This window comes from Antechinus flavipes, chromosome 2 (genome assembly GCF_016432865.1).
Source record: "Antechinus flavipes isolate AdamAnt ecotype Samford, QLD, Australia chromosome 2, AdamAnt_v2, whole genome shotgun sequence".
In the NCBI taxonomy this organism is placed as follows: domain Eukaryota; kingdom Metazoa; phylum Chordata; class Mammalia; order Dasyuromorphia; family Dasyuridae; genus Antechinus; species Antechinus flavipes.
The window spans coordinates 643,105,033-643,121,937 of NC_067399.1; the positions used below are offsets into that span (position 1 = coordinate 643,105,033).

The 16,905-nt window shown below is 43.2% G+C and overlaps 1 protein-coding gene across 3 annotated transcripts in view; it reads right to left on the reverse strand.

Moving 5' to 3' along the window:
* CD276 (CD276 molecule) overlaps positions 1-15,974 on the reverse strand; it is a 53,988-nt gene extending 38,014 nt beyond the window's left edge. Inside the window, exon 1 of one of the 3 annotated variants that reach the window (XM_051982327.1) lies at positions 14,956-15,974. The gene's annotated coding sequence lies outside the window, so the exon portion shown is untranslated. Of the gene's footprint in view, positions 1-5,021; positions 10,869-14,955 lie in introns of those variants that run through there. The other 2 variants (XM_051982326.1, XM_051982328.1) reach the window with 2 other exon arrangements.
* Between the last annotated feature and the right edge of the window lie 931 nt (positions 15,975-16,905).

Genomic DNA, 16,905 nt, shown 5'->3' on the forward strand with positions numbered 1-16,905 from the left:
CAGACACGCTCTTGTGTGTCTGCTCCAGGAGGAGGCTAGTCATGGCATATCCTAGGAGAGGAATGATTGATTTAGACCCTCTCTTTACTGACACAGGTTCCATGACTGTGTAGAGTTTATTTGTAAGAGTTTATGTGGCAAAAAAATAAATAAATAAATAAAAATAAAACCATTACCTGGTGTCCATACTGCTGGGATTGATTCTATTTGACCTAGCTGGTCCTCTGACACTGGGCTCCGACTGAAAAATCTTTCTGGCTTAGCAGGCCCAACTACACCAGGCATCTGTCTCAGAGCTTTTGTTTTCTAGAAACCAAAGTAACCTCCTCACCAGGATAAGGCACTGAAGTAGTGGAGAGGGAGTGTGACATTGTGGATAGAGCACTGGACTTGGTCAGAAAGATTTGGATCCAAATCCCATCCCAGACATTTATTTGCTGTATGACCCTTATCATATAACTTAACTTCTCTTTACTTCAGGGTTCTCATCTATAAAATGAAGGAAATGGGACAGATGGTCTAGAGTCTCTTCCAGCTCAAAATCTATGATTCGATGTTACATATCCTGTTCTCTGAGTTTACAATCTAATTGGGAGATAAAACAAGCACATATTAGTAGATTATAAGGCAAATGTGACACAAGCGAAGGAAAAGTCAGCTCTAGTTGAAGAGTTAGGAGAAATTTGAATAAGAAGAAATCATGGTTACCTGGAGAAGGAGAGGAAGGTGGAAAATCATAAAGGAAAGTCAGAAAAAGCTTCCTGACATCAGAATGAGAACTTGATGAAAGAGAGAAACTTGGATATGAATGTGTGTGTGTGTGTGTGTGTGTGTGTGTGTGTGTGTGTGTGTGTGTGTTGGGAGGGGAAGAATGGGGCATTTAAATACATATAGATTATAAGTATGTACACATTTTTATATATTTATATTTGTATTATTTATTCAACTCTATATATTATATAATATTATTATATCACAATATGTTTATATTTTATTATTTATTTAAATATAATTTAAAATACGCATTTTACTATAAAAGATAATCTTCAGATGTTACTCAGAGATCAGTCAAGCCCAGGCTAGGCCATCCCAGGAAGAAGGTTTAGATGTCAGTATTAATCATACATCCAAAGCACCCATCTTGCTACACATACCCTGGGGCACAGGCAGCAGAGCTACTCTCAGTGTGAGCCTGGACATGACATAAGGAAGTCATGTAAGCAAAGCACTGTTTTATAGAAATTACTTTGAAGTAACTAACTTCTAAAGAAGGGTTCCAAGAAGAGGCCTTGAATTAATGAAAACCTAGCAGCACTCAATGGCATCCCTCAAATTCAAACAGTTAATAAGCCAAAATCTCAAAAAAGTAGATTTGTTTTTCAACCCCCGGTCATGTCTTCCTCTGCCAGCCCCTTTCCCTCCCCTGACAGAAACACCATTGTAGGGTGTGGATTCTGTATGCTTGTGCCAGGAGGATGCCAGCTAGGACATGTCCTGTGAAGGTCGTGATCTCTCCTGTCTAAGGCTTAATTCAAGAAAGTTCAGCACAGGGATGGTGTCAAGGAGGTGACTTTTTTTCGCAGCCCCAGAAACTCAAGACCAATCTTTTAAATTGTGGAAAGTTTGCCATCTGCATTGGAGAGAAGACTCCCATTGATTTAACAGTGTCATTCAAGTAAAGAGGTAAGTCATACGTTTATGTCAGACATCTTTCTTGAAGAGATCACTTAGTGTGTGAGAGGAAAGCCTTCTACCCCAACATCAGAAGACAGGGTTCAAATACTAGATTAAAACTCCTCAACCTAGAACAAACAGCTCGCTGGAGTGGAGACAGGGCTAGATTAGGAAGTTTTGTTGTAGTTCAATCATGTCTGACTCCTTATGACCCCATCTAGGTTTTTTTTAGCAATCACTGCTAAAAGTTTACCTTTCCTTCTCCAGCTCATTTGACAGATTAGTAAACTGAGGCAAACAGGATTAGGTGACTTGCCAAGAGTCACACAGAGAGGTCTGTGGCCAGACTCTTCCACCTATGCACAATGGAGCCATTTAGGATTAGAAAATTAGTGGACTTCCAATTAAAATCTCAACTCCTCCTCTTCCTAACTTTTTGACTTTGGGCAAATCACTTACTCTAGCTGGGTCTCAGATTTTCTAGATGGCCAGATGACCACTAAGGTCCCTAACAGCTCTAAATCTATGAGCCTCAGCTTTCAGGAAGAACTGAGATGCAGAATAAAGAGTGCTGAATTTGGGAGTTCCAAGATCTGACTTTAAATGCCTGCTCCAACATTTATTCCCTGTGTAATTTTGGGATTGGGCAGCTAGATGACACATAGATAGATCACCAAGTTGGGAATCATGAAGACCTGAATTCTAATCCAGTCTCAGATATTTACTAGCTATATGACCCTGGACAAGTCATCTAACCCGTTTGCCTCAGTTTCCTCATCTGTAAAATGAACCAAAATGGCAAACCACTCCAGTATCTTTGCCAAAAAAATCTCAGATGGGTTCAGAGAGAGTCAGAGATGACTGAAAAACATCTGAATGACAACAACAATCTTGGGCTCAAAGTCTTTCTGGGTTTCAGTGTTCACAATAGTAACATAAGGGGGTTTGTCTAATTCTAGATGACCTTTAAGGAATCTTCCAGCTCTAAATTCCAAGCCTATGATCTGTTAACACAAAAATCCAAATGCCTACCCCGCCTGTCTCAGGGGATTACTGTGAGGATCGAAGAGTGCTTCATAAGCAAATGAGTTTTTATTATTGCTTACTTATTGATTTGCTTAGAGAACCAGCTGAGCACAGTGAGTGACTAGAGACCTGGTTACACAAAGTCAGGAACACCTGATTTTAAGTCCAGTTTCAAACATACACTCAATAAGTGACTCTGGGAAAATCACAAGTTCTTAGTGCCTTTAGGAAACTTTCTAAGACTAAATTGCAGAATAGATCTTGATTTACAGTGGTCAAGGGAGATGATTCTGTGTTTCTTTTGCAACACTGCTAATACACATGTATAATTAACATATTGATTGCCTTCTCCAGGAGTGGAAAGAAACACAGGAAGAAGGGAGAGAATCTGTACCTCAAATTTTTCAAAAATGAATGTTAATGATTCGTTTACATGCAATTGGGAAATATTTAATGAAATAAATTAAAACATTTTTAAATTCCTCCTCTTTTTTCAGACCTTGGTTTTTACTTCTGAAGGAGCCAGAATATATGTTTTAACCTAGAAGCAGTCCACAGATGGATTTTAGCGGTCCATGAATTTATATGGGGGGTGGAGGGGAAGAAATGACATTTTTATTTCAATGTCCTTAGTTTCCTTTTAAATCCATGCATTTTATTATCTGCATTTACAAACACGATTCTGAGGCGGGGTCTTTGTGCTTCACCAGACTTTGCCAAATGAGTTTTGAGAACAAAGAATAAATTAAGGTCTCCCCTTCCCAGATAGTCTCTAACATAACTTTTACCTCTGAATCTTATCCTATTCCATTTAGGAGAGCACTAGTTAATGAGGTTGGCTTATAAGTAAAATCTCATTCTAGTAATCAATCTATCAATAGCTACTGAAATTTGGCTGTAGGTAAATAGGTGTCAACAAGAGTGAATCAAAAATTAACTGTACAAGTTCATGACAAATACCACCAGAGTAATTAAAAAAACCGGTCATTCCCACTTAGTGTCTCCTGTTTCCAAACCAGCCAACTCATTCACTTTCCCATCTTAGCCAAACTCATCACAATTTTCAAACCCATGACTGTCAGTTTTTGTGCCCATCTCTCTGTCTCCTCTACCCTCTTGAGCAGCGTCTGATTATAGTCTGTTTTCTCTCCTCCACAATTATCTGCTTCTCCCATACACATCCTCCCCTCCCTGCAGACCATTCTCCTCACCATCCCCTCCCTTACACACTGATTTCCGTTTCTGCTCCTCAAGCTGGCCCACAGGCCCACATGTCCAGCTGCCCGGGATAACTCCAGAGGGAGATCCTGCTCCAAGTCCTCATCCTTTAAGACCCAGCTCCAGTCCCACCTCTCTCAGGAAGTCCTCCTGGCCTTGCTCAGAGTCCCCCTCTTCCTGCTCAACTCCTGGGGCACCCGGAGTCGAACCTTGTAAATCATATACTCCACATGTGAAATGGAACCTATGAGTTTAGGAGTCCGAGAGAAAATGAAAGAATTGGGCTTAGGGGCAGAGGGAATCTTCCCTCTTCTCAGGCATTCTCAGGGAATCTTGGGCAAATCAGAGGCGATGGTGCTGGGCAGACAGACCCTGTATCTCATTGTTGTTAAGTGGAAATGTAGAAATGACTCAGAATCTCCTACCATCTGCCTACCGTATAATCATCAGTCCCATCATCGAGAGTACCTGTGTTTAGAGTGTGCCCCGGTGTGACTGATGAGCCTCCTTCTAAGCTCTGGACAGTGTGCGCTTGTGTGTGTGTGTGTGTGTGTGTGTGTGTGCGCGTGTATGTGTGTGTGAGTGTGTGTATGTGTGCTTGTGTGTGTTGTGTTATGTGTGTGTTGTGTTATGTGTGTGTGAGTGAATGTGTGTGTGTGTGTGTGTGTGTGTGAGTGAATGTGTGTGTGTGTGTGTGTGTGTGTGTTTGTGGGGAGGGGGCAGCGTCCCTGTGTCCCTGCCTGGAGATCTGTTCCTGGGTCCCGCCGGTCTGGGTGTACGTGGGCAGGGGGAGGAAGTCGGGACGCAGAGACACCGAGATGGGAAGCGCGGGCCAATTCCCCTCCCTTCTCCCGGACTAGAACAAAAGCTACAACTGCCCACTTCTCGTCTGGGGTCAGCTCCGTGCCCGGCCGGGAGAGCGGGCGGGCGGGCTCCCGGGCAGGGCGCGTTAGGGAACAAAAGCCGCCGCCGCCCCCACCCGGCTCCTCCGAACTTGCTCCCGCCCGGCCCCTTCCCTTCCCCCAGAACCTCCCCAGTTCAGGGCTCCCGCCTCCTCCCCGCCAGTCCCGGCCAGAGCCAACAAAAGTCTGCAGAGCACTTACCCTCCCTCTCCTCCTTCTCCTAAGCAGCAGCAGCAGCCCCGAGCCGCTCCCCGGAAGGGTCCCCCGGGGCCCAGGCGCGGTTCAGTCCAGCTGCACCCCGCAGGGTCCGACCCCCTTGTCTACCGGGAGTCGGGAGAAGGAGCTGGAGCTGGGGAAACCGCCGGCATCTTCGGCTGCCAGGCCGAGTCCTGGAAGTGGGGGGCCGATCCCGGACCCGCCGCAGTCAAGACATGAATGGAGGGATCGCGTTGGGGAGGGCTGGGCTGAGCTGGGCTGGGCCGGGCTGGTGCTGACCTAGGAAACTGGGCTGCTGGCGGGCTCGGGCGGGCTCTCCCGGGGAGGGCGGGGAGAGCAGGGGCTCTGGAAGGGGTGGGGGACTGGGCTGCCACGGCTGGGGGAAGTACCATATTAGTCAGAGTATGGGGCGCACTTTTCTCTTCCCCAACCCCATCCCCTTCACTCCCTCCCCCTCCCAGACACCATGTATAAAAGTTGAAAACTTTCTATAATCGGCGTGTTTTTCAATATAACATTTTGGGCTTTTTTTTCTTTTCTTGCAATGAAATCTCATTTTTCTTTGAGGGGCCTATAATCAGATCAATACAGTATCTAGGACTCCGAAAGCCAGCTGGGAATGATGTCACCGTCAGCCCCCGCAGGCCCAAAAATGGAGTGGCCTGGAGGCTGGATTTTCCCTCCTGGCCGGAGCCCCCAAGCGTGGACACTCCCTGCCTGGGGGAGGAGATGGGCCAAGCCTGAAGTCCCCTGGGAAAAGGCTGAAAGCCTGGCCGGCCACCCCAACCTCGGGGTCTACTCAAACTCCCGAAAGCGGCAGCTCTGCTGGGCTGGGGAGGGGAGAGGGGGGCCTGCACCCTCTGTCTCAGCCCCAGCTCCGGCCTGCACAAAGCCAACCTGAAGGGCTCGGGCACACCTGACCTCCGCTGCCCTTTCTTTCACCTGGCCGGGGAAGAGACCTCCACTCTGCGTGTTCCGTCCCAAGAGCAGGACGCCACGCCGCCCCCGCCCTCCCTCCGCCATCTGGTTTGGATAAACCTTACTGGCCCGCCTATAATCAAGGTTATAAATTTTTTTTAGCATGAATCTATTTTTTCTCCTTCAGTATCTCGTGGGGGGTGGGAGGGAAGGGGAAAGGAGACAGCCTATGTGCAGACCGAGCTACTCTCTCCAGTTCCCGATTTTCTTATCTGTGGAACCAAAGTTTGTACTAGGTGACAAGCGGCACCATAGACATCATCAGAAGGGTTGGGTCTGAAATCCAGGGACCACCTGTGTGGTTTTGGGCAAGTCACTTCCCGACTGGCTTCTCAGTTTCCTTATTTCTCCAATGACTATTAAGTACCTAATGCCAAACATTATGGCAGCCACTGGTACAAGAAGACAAATAAGGAAAGAGGCTGACCTCAAAGAGCCTGAATTGGATGGATAGCTAGAAAGAAAGAAACAAACAACTCTGGATACAAAATAATTTCTGGGAGAGATCAAAACTGGCTTCCTATAGAGGATGGCACCTGAGTCCGGGGATTCCATGAGGGTGAGGGAGAGAGGAGCGAAGAAGGAACCGAAGGGAGGGACAGGGAAGTACAGAAATAAGGTACAGTGTCTGTAGGAGAAGTAGGACGTTTTGGCTCTCATCTCTGAGAGAGAATAACAGTAATGAGTTCTAGACAGGAAAGCCAAAGCTAGGCAGTGGAGGGATTTTAAACTCAAGTTCGATAAAGAGGGCGTTATTTGAACTTCTTGAGCCGAGGATTGACTTCTGTACTTTAGGAATATTAATTGGAACCCACAGAGGACAATTTGCCAAGGAGAGGAACCTGATTCAAGATGGCTAATTAAGAGGATGCTGTCCAGGTGAGAGGTGATGAGAGCATAGGGACCCAAGTGAAGTAGTGGCTGTGTGAATGGAGAAGTATTATGGAAAAAGGATCAACAAAATGTGACAACTGATTGAATATGAAGGATGAAGGATAAAGAGCTCCGAGGTGGTGCACTCTGAGTAAGCAGAAAAGTTGTGAGATCCTTATAGAGCAGAAAGTGAGGAGGAAGAGAGGGTTTGGGTCTGGGGAGAAAATGAGCTTGATTTTGATATACTGTAGGGAGTTTGATATACTGTAGGGAGATCCAGTTGCAGATGCCCATTAATCAGTTTGTGACGCAGGGCTCTCAGAAGAGACTCTGGACTTAGGAAAATAGATCTGAGATTCATCCATTTAGAGATGAGAGTTGAACTCATGGGAGCTGATGAGAACAAGAAGTTGGTATAAGACAAGGATACTTAATGTTGTTTGTGTCGTAGACCATTTATTTGTGTCTACTGAAACCTAGAGACTACTCACAATAGGTTTTAAATGCAATAAATAAAACATATAGGATTGTAATTATCTTGAAATACATTTATTAAAATATGTTTTAAAAAGCAAAGTTCACTGACCCCAAGTTAGGGATTTTTGTTATAGAGAAAAGAGCCAAGAATTCATTCATATAATGAAAGCTTATATAAGATGACCAATTCTAAACTATCTCATCCTATTCAATATAACCTCAGGGTGACATACATGATTAAAATAATTGCTGAATTCATACAGTGAAAGTTTGACTTTCCTCACAACAATCCTGTTGTCCAGTGTGTTGCGTGTATATTATGATTGTCTATTTGACTGATGAGGATAAGGAGGTTCAAGAACGGTAGAGTGATTTGTTCAGTTACACAACTAATAAGTAAATTTCAAAGCCTTTTCCTGGGACTCTTGAATCCTACTATGATGTTCTTTCCAATATACCAATTAATGTGAGTGAGAGTGAAAATTAGTCCTCTTGGCATTTGGAAACTGCTTTGACCTGTTGCACATCAGAGCCATGTTTCTCGTCCAGGGCTGGGTTCAATCAATCGAACAAGAAGCACCTAAGTTCTTATTATGTGCCAGACACTGTGCTAAACACTGAGGATACTTAGAAAAAGAAAAGGTTATTACCATGTCCAAAGACTATATTCTTATGGGAGAATCATCATATGTATACATTAGTATAAACATGATATATCCAGAGTAGATAAAACATGACTTAAAGGAGGAAAGTTACATTTCAAGCAAATTGAAGACAGCTAGGGAATCTAAGAGACGGTCTAGGAGAAAGCCAATACATAGTCATGGAAAAGGAAGGTGAAGGATTGGTTTGAAAAACAAGTTGGGCGGGTATGGAGGGATTGCAGACTTGGACATCGGGGTGGGGATGGGAGATGTGTAAGAAGGCTGAAAAGATAGAGAAGGCCAGGTTGTGAAGAATGCAAAATGGCAAATAAAGTTTCTGCTGAGTCCCAGAGTCAACCAAAGAGGAGTCACTGGAGTATGTTGAAGTGGGGATGATGTGGTTATCCCTTTGGCAGCTGTGGGGAAGATGGACCGGAAGGAGGAAATCCCTAAAAGTGTCAGTGCAGTGGGGAAGTCACTGCACTGAATGAAGTGATAAGTGATGAGGGTCTGAACTAGAGATGGCTGTGTGAAGAGAGGAAAGGAATCTTCTAGAGGAACTGTAAAAACAGAAAAATCAAGGTATTCCATCCTGATTGGATGCATTAGGTAGGTGAATGAGAATAATGAGTAAACATCCCTTATATAAGCAAGTTCCTTCAAGAATGAAAACTCATACATAGGGAATTTTTGTATCTGCATCCCAGTGCCTTCATAAATGCCTGCTGATTAATTAGTGGTTGAGGTAAAAAGTACTAATGATGTAAATAAATCTTTTGGGGAAAAATGGTGCAAATTGTGTCCCCTTTAACCTTGGGGGTACCTAAAACTGCATTCCCCTTTTTGGGGGAAGGGTGTTCCTGAGCCCCAAACCTCTTTCCCAGACACCTTTCCCAAGTTAAGTGGTCTTATTCAATTAGAGATCTTGGCCAGGGGCATAACCACCACCTTCTATTCAATTGGGGATTAGTCCCTCAAACTGCTCCCAGTTTGGCCTGGGAAAACCTCGATAAGGCCTCAGAAGGCTGATAAAAGATAATTCTGAACCCCAAATCTTTAAAATAGTCTTGACAGGACCTTGCCCACTAAGAAAGCTGTCTTCTTATTAAGTTGTCTTCTTAGTATAAATAAACCCATTTTTTGAAGCTTAGGAACACTCATCCCCCAAAAGGGGAATGCAGTATCAGGGCCCCTCCCAAAAGGTTAAAGGGAACACAATTATATCATTTTTCCCCAAAAGATCTCAGTTTATATCATTGGGACTTCTGCCCCATCACACAATGTTCCACTCATTGTCCTTCCATGGCCTCTGAAATCTCTTCACAATTATGATGATAGCCAATGAATCATCTTTCTGGGTTAAAGAATTGGTTTAATAATAAAAAATGACAATAAAAATTCTCTAGACCTATTTTTTGAACTGCAACCACCAGTATCAGGGGAACACTTGATTGATAATGCCATGTAGGTATCACTTGGCTCACAATGGCTCTGAAAGGTTTAGTTATTTGACTAGGATCCCAAAGTGAGTGTCTGAGCCAAGATGCCGATCCATGCCTCCTCACTCCCAAATTAAGATGCGCAGCCCAGAAGTCTAGTCACCAGCCAGGCTGACTACCCCACTTCTACTGGATAAGTCATTAACATCTCAGGGGAATAAGTGGAGTGCAAACCTAAGGATGGAAGAGTCCTCCAAGGCCATTTAATCCAACAGCCCTCATATTAAACATAAAGAAACGGAAATTAATAGTACAGTGGATCGAGCATTAGCTCTGGAGTCAAGGACCTGAATTCAAATTCAGCCTACTTGACATTTAATAATTATCCTAGACATCGTCACTTAACCCCAATTGCCTTGCACATAAAAAATGGAAGGAAGTGACTTACTCCAAGCCAGACAGAAGCATGGGATGGAGGGGACCTGCAAGATTACCTACTCTCCCTGTCTCTTTACAGATGAGAAAATAGGGCTCATAGAAATAAGTTAGTCCAGATCTTACAGAAACTGTGATAAGTCATAAAGCTGGGATTTGAACCAGTCTTCTTACCTCCAATCCTGCCCTATTTCTAGGGTAACAAAGAGAACAGACTTGTGGAAGACTATAATAGAAGATCCAGGACTAGGGGAATTGAAGTTCATGGGCCCCATGGTAGCACTGGGTACTAGGAAAAGCACGAAGAAACAAAAAATGGATGTAGAAGGAATGGTGAATCTGAATCACAGAACTTGAGTTCAAATTCCAACTAGCTCTATTACTACCTGTGCCAAATTGGTCAGGTCACTCCACATCCTTGGCCTCAGTTTCCTTATCTATAAAATGGGTGAGCTTGAAACCAAACTATCACTCTTTGCAGATGATATGATGGTATACCTAGAGAACCCCAGAGATTCTACTAAAAAGCTATTAGAAATAATTCATAATTTTAGCAAAGTAGCAGGATACAAAATAAATCCCCATAAATCCTCAGCATTTTTATACACCACCAACAAAATCCAAGAGATACAAAGAGAAATTCCATTCAAAATAACTGTTGATAGCATAAAATATTTGGGAATCTACCTACCAAAGGAAAGTCAGGAATTATTTGAGCAAAATTACAAAAAAGTTTCCACACAAATAAAGTCAGACTTAAATAATTGGAAAAATATTAAGTGCTCTTGGATAGGCTGAGCGAATATAATAAAGATGACAATACTCCCTAAACTAATCTATTTATTTAGTGCTATACCAATCAGACTTCCAAGAAAATATTTTAATGATCTAGAAAAAATAACAACAAAATTCATATGGAACAATAAAAAGTCGAGAATCTCAAGGGAATTAATGAAAAAAAAAATCAAATGAAGGTGGTCTAGCTGTACCTGATCTAAAATTATATTATAAAGCAGTAGTCACCAGTATTGGCTAAGAAATAGATTAGTTGATCAGTGGAAAAGGTTAGGTTCACAAGACAGAATAGTCAACTATAGCAATCTAGTGTTTGACAAACCCAAAGATTCTAACTTTTGGGATAAGATTTCATTATTTGATAAAAACTGCTGGGATAACTGGAAATTAGTATGGCAGAAATTAGGCAAGGACCCACACTTAACACCATATACCAAGATAAGATCAAAATGGGTCCATGACCTAGGCATAAAGAACGAGATTATAAATAAATTAGAGGAACATAGGATAGTTTATCTCTCAGACTTGTGGAGGAGAAAGAAATTTGTGACCAAAGATGAACTAGAGACCATTACTGATCACAAAATAGAAAATTTTGATTATATCAAATTAAAAAGCCTTTGTACAAACAGAACGAATGCAAACAAGATTAGTAGGGAAGCAACAAACTGGGAAAACATCTTTACAGTTAAAGGTTCTGATAAAGGCCTCATTTCCAAAATATATAGAGAACTGACTCATTTATAAAAAATCAAGCCATTCTCCAATTGATAAATGGTCAAAGGATATGAACAGACAATTTTCAGATGATGAAATTGAAACTATTACCACTCACATGAAAGAGTGTTCCAAATCACTATTGATCAGAGAAATGCAAATTAAGACAACTCTGAGATATCACTACACACCTGTCAGATTGGCTAAGATGACAGGAAAAAATAATGATGAATGTTGGAGGGGATATGGGAAAACAGGGACACTGATGCATTGTTGGTGGAGTTGTGAACGAATCCAACCATTCTGGAGAGCAATCTGGAATTATGCCCAAAAGTTATCAAAATGTGCATACCCTTTGATCCAGCAGTGTTTCTATTGGGCTTATACCCCAAAGAGATACTAAAGGGAAAGGGACCTGTATGTGCCAAAATGTTTGTGGCAGCCCTGTTTATAGTGGCTAGAAACTGGAAAATGAATGGATGCCCATCAATTGGAGAATGGCTGGGTAAATTGTGGTATATGAATGTTATGGAATATTATTGCTCTATAAGGAATGACCAGCAGGATGAATACAGAGAGGCTTGGAGAGACCTACATGGACTGATGCTAAGTGAGATGAGCAGAACCAGATCATTATACACTTCGACAACGATATTGTATGAGGATGTATTCTGATGGAAGTTGATTTCTATGACAAAGAGACCTAACTGAGTTTCAATGGATAAATGATGGACAGAAACAGCTACACCCAAAGAAGGAACACTGGGAAACGAATATGAACTATTTGCATTTTTGATTTTCTTCCCAAGTTATTTTTTACCTTCTGAATCCAATTCTCCCTGTGCAACAGGAGAACTGTTCGGTTCTGCAAATATGTATTGTATCTAGGATATACTGCGACATATTTAACATATATAGGATTGCTTGCCATCTTGGGGGGGGGTGGAGGAAGGGAGGGGAAAAATCGAAACATAAGCGAGTGCAAGGGATAATGTTGTAAAAAATTACCCTGGCATGGATTCTGTCAATACAAAGTTATTATTAAATAAAATAAAATTTAAATTAAAAAAAAAAAGGGTGAGCTTGATCAATTGGGCTCTTAGGTACCTTCCATTTTTAGATCAATGACTCTGAATGGTGGTGTTAAAGACAAACTTTATTGACTCATAGGGAGATATAATCAATTTCCAATTTTAAAAAATGGAACACAATTAATCAAAGACTGGGAAATAGAGTAGTAATTGGTATCATCAAAACATCAGCACTATCAATGAAGATCATAACCTTTCTACATCTCAACCTGTGCAAATCTAACACATGTTCTTCCCAGTCTCTCCAAAGATGATTTAGCAAATGTATGGGAGTCCTTTCTCTAACTTCCAATATTTCATGACTGGATGAATGAATGAAAAAAAAAAAAAAGAATGAACACGCATTTCTTAATCACAGTATTTGCTGTGCACTGTGTTAAGTGATGGGTATCAACTAGAAGGGCAGTCCATGCTCTCAAGGAGCTCATATATAACTGACAAGACAACGAATATAGTTGAGTTCAACTGCAAGACAGAAGGAAAGGCTCCAAGATATTGAGGGTGTCACAGAACCAGTGGCAAGGCCCATGAGTTCTTAAGATGCATTGGGCTATTTCCCCATAGTAGTGATCTATTACAATGGATGGGGAGACGTGAATAAGGGAATCTAGGTTCCCTCTGATAGGTCATTCTGCCTCTAGGGAAAGTAATTAGCATAAAGATCAGAGGTTGCCTCTGGAATGGGAAAGAATGAGGACAGTGGCTGGCATCCTTGAGGATTCCCATGGAGTTATTGATAGGAAAGAAGGAGCTCCTGCTTTCCCTGAACCCTAATGGGGGCCCTCCCAATGTCCCTGATGGGAGGTACATACTACTGAAACACCCAGGCTATCCTTTACTCTCCCTAGATGACCAGCCCCACTCCTTTATCAATCACGTCTCTGATGATAGATTACTTCTAACCCAGAAATTATCATTAGCCATATGTTGTAGCTCACTTAAATTCATCATGTGTCTTTTCATTGCCCCTCAGGCTGATTGCAATTTGAGTATTCTGGGATTTGCAGCCCTATAGGGTCAAGGAGAGTTTGTTGATATTAAAAGACAGGGTCTTGCATCAGGAAGCAGCTTGGGATCACTGAAAGCACTACCCAATTCCCCATATACAGCCTAGATAGCTCAGCTCTTAATTCTATTTTGCCCTCAACCCATTCCAACAACTGCTTAATATTTATGAGCTAATGGACCAATTTCAGGGGCTGCCCATTGAACATATGTCATCTAGACAATAATTCTGCTTCATCCACTTGCTTTTCCTATGAAGGTTATTGTGCTGGCCTTTTTTGAACAGCCCCAGACTGCTCTGAGGCAGGATACAATCAGCATAATGTCATAGGGGAAAAGGAATTTTAGGAGAATCTGACCATCTATAGGGAATCTCTCTTTCTTTTGGACTTTCAGCAGTAGATCCTTCATGAATGACCCAGAGAACACATCTTAGCAGGCACACCTCCACTTGTCTCCTGCTTCACCTGTGACTTCATTCTCCCTGTACATCAGTTTCCTCCTCTGTAAAATAAGGCAATTGTACCTGATAATCTTTAAGGTCCCTTCCTTATGAGCCTATGCTATTCAAAGACCTTTGAACAGTTATCTCCCTCATATATTGCTGAGATCATACAAGATTCCTCAATAGGAACAATATATGAGATATGAGAGACACAACTTTGTGGGGGAATAGTTTTTCAGGCTTGATTTTGTTCTAATAAATCAAATCACGTTTTTCAACCAACAGACAATAAACACAACAGACTCATGTGCTCCTGATACTATTTTTGCACTTTTTTAATCAGTTGTGTGACCATGAAGATGTGAAATACTAAAGAAAATCATCTGCAAAACATTACATAAAAGCCTTTCAGAGTTAGTTCAAGGCCAGACACTTCCTCATACAAACTTTTCCTCACTGCCCCAGTCCTACCCTCCAAATTAGCCTGCATTCACATTACATTTATCTCATATAGACTTGTACACTGCTTCCCAGAATTCAATGTAAGCTCTTTGAGGGCGACCTTCCTTTCTGCTAATTTATCACAGCTGGTTCCCCATGGTTGTCTTCACCTCAGTTTATCCCTCAGTATAATGGAGTGAAAATCTCTTGCTCCATCATAGAAATGACTTTTAAAGCTCTTCCAGTGCAGGACTCTCTCTCTCTCTCTCTCTCTCTCTCTCTCTCTCTCTCTCTCTCACAGGTGGAGAAGCTGAAGCACAGAAAAGGGCTTCTCCAGGGTCACAGAGCCAGAACTGGAGCCAGAGCCAGGTCTCATGTCAGCGGCCTTTCCACCACATAACCCTGCCATAATGAGGGTTCATGAGACAAGGAGAGGCTGGGTAAGGGGTGGAGTTGTCTATAAATACACAAGACGGATGGGCACAGAACATTTTCCACTGAGCTGGTGTTTCCCTATGGTTTCCTCCCACTCCCTACACCCTACAGCCTCATAACCAGCACCCTCCCGGCACCACTTACCACTGGGCTGCAGCTCCCCCTGCCCAGATGTCGTCGAAGGGAACAAACACAATGCCAGAGATCAGTACTCCCTTTGCCTTCTGGACACATCACCCTCCGAGGTTTCTCTGATAAGAAGGACACACACAGGGCAGTGGGATTTAGACTGAGGAGACCAGGGCTGGGATTCCAGCTCCAAGGCTCATGTGGTGCAACAGTAATAGTTAGCATATTATATCTACATCTATCTATATGTGGAGAGACAGACACAGAGATAAAGACACAGAGACAGAGAAAGATCATGTTTTTTGAGTTTGAAAGGCACTTGATAAGTATCTCGTTTTTTCCTCACAGTAAGAGGAAGGGAAGGAAATAACCACTTGTTAAGCACTTACCATCTACCTGGCATTGGGCTAAGTGCTGGGAGGAAGGTACTTTTTACAGCTTAGGGAACTGAGGCACAAAAGGTGAGTTGTCCAGAGTCACACAGCTAGTTAAGTGTCTAAGGCAGCATTGGAACACAGGTTTTCCTCATTCCAAACCCAAGCTCCTTCTCCAGTGCACAGAAGAGGGCTGGATTTCGAGTTGGGACATGGATTTTTTTACTTGTGGCAGCTGGATCACTAGATCACAAGGTTGGGAAAGTCACCAGTCACCAGAGCCCATACTGGAGCAGTGTGGGGAAAATGCTGGGTTTGGAGTGGGAGGTGGAGGGTTCAGCTTGTTGGCTGTGTGACTTAACCCATTGGGTTGTTAGCCTGGATGACTTCCCTGGCCCCTGCCAATCCTAGAGATAGAGCCCTAGGAGACCTGCCCTTTCAGGAGATCTCTCCTTGGGGATGATGAGGATGAGCTGGGCCATTTCAAAACTCAGCATCTTTGATTCTGATTCCTCCTTTGCCTCCTTGTGGCTGAGAACCTGGAGACTGAGCTGTCTCCAGACTGATGGTTCCCCTTGGGGCAAGGAAAAGGAATGACTCCTTCACTGCCCACGCCGGTCATCTGAGAAATCCCACAGACTCAACCCCTCCTGTCAGACCTCGTGAGAACCACAGTGACCATCCTCTCCCACTGTGGGCTTACTTAAGGCCAAAGACTAAACATTCCCAGCAGAGGGAAGATTGGGGGGGGAATGCATGACGTAGTGGAGGAAGCCACAGGCCCAGAGTCAGAGTCAGAAGAGCAGACTTGGAGCTGGAAGGACCCTGAAAGGACATCCTCACCTCCACCCCATGGAGAAAAGTGAGCCCTGAGGGGGGCTTGGCCCATGACCATACAGGTAGCAAAGCCAGCCAAAGGACATGTCAGGTGCCCCAATTCCAAGTCCAGAGATTTTCCTCCCCATCACTGCTCCTGGCTCAGCCACTTACATGACATGTGACCATGGGTGAGTTCCTGAAGATAATTTTAAAAATAGTATTTCTGTGGCTTCCACTATGTGCCAGGCATTGGGCTAAGTGCTTTATAAATTATCTTTTTGTTTCTCACAGCCACTGTGGGCGATGGGCACTATTATTATCATTATTTACATTTTACAATTGAGGAAACTGAGGCATGCACAGGGTAAGTGACTTTCCCAAGGTCATACAGATAGCAGGGGTTTGAATTCAGGTCTTCCTGATCCCAGACCCTCTATCCAATAGGTCACCCAACTGCTCTCATTTTTCTTTTCTCATGGGGAAAAGGGGAATGATAAATAGATTCCCTCTGTCATAGGATTCCTGTGGAAAGGTCTTGTGTTTGGCAAAGGGCTGTGTTATTTGGAGTGATTTTCGTGAATTTGTTCAATGAGGGGCACATCTATGTGACTGTCCCAGGGCATTATGAGCCTGTGTGTATGTCAGGCAGGTTCTGCATTAACTTCCATAGGCCAGGTTCTGAGGCACTGGGAGGAGCTGGCCATCTCCACAATGGCTAGCTGTAAGCAGTGTTTCCTGTTTGGTGTACAACCTTTGGGTCCACTTAGCATCT